This window comes from Monopterus albus, unplaced genomic scaffold (assembly GCF_001952655.1).
Source record: "Monopterus albus unplaced genomic scaffold, M_albus_1.0 scaffold218.1, whole genome shotgun sequence".
Taxonomy (NCBI): domain Eukaryota; kingdom Metazoa; phylum Chordata; class Actinopteri; order Synbranchiformes; family Synbranchidae; genus Monopterus; species Monopterus albus.
In genome coordinates this window covers 694,090-694,612 of record NW_018128098.1, presented here as the reverse complement: position 1 = coordinate 694,612, position 523 = coordinate 694,090, and positions in this window count along the sequence as shown.

Genomic DNA, 523 nt, shown 5'->3' with positions numbered 1-523 from the left:
GAGCAAGTGTCACTGATGACCTTTGTGTGTGCTCAGAGGATCCTCGGCCGATGACATTTTAAGCTCAAAGGTCCCCGTGGATCAGCACTCATCGGGCTGGGTGTAAATGACACTCTTAGCAATCTCTGTGCGTTTCTAAATGGTGCTCAACCTGGCAGAACATACAAACACGCTGAAGCGGTCTGCAGTGTATGTTCAGCGTGAGCTGCATTTATGCTTAGAGCCAGTTACAGAAAGATATAGGCATAACGTTTGTTTGGTAAGGTATGGGGCGCAGCCTTATGAACCCTAATGAGCTGAAACATCCGTCTGCCTGGGGCATACTACGACCCTCTCTGGTTCAGTCTGTTGGAGTCCCTTTGCCCTGCTTTTTTGCATTTTCTTTAGCTCAATCGTGTTCAGTATATGAGGATGTACACCCCAGCGTCAGTACCATCTGCCAGCTCCCCTCAGGGCGCCAGGCAGGTGCTGGGCATGCTCTCACCCTAGCTATGCCACAACAGCACTGCCTGCTGGGATCAGC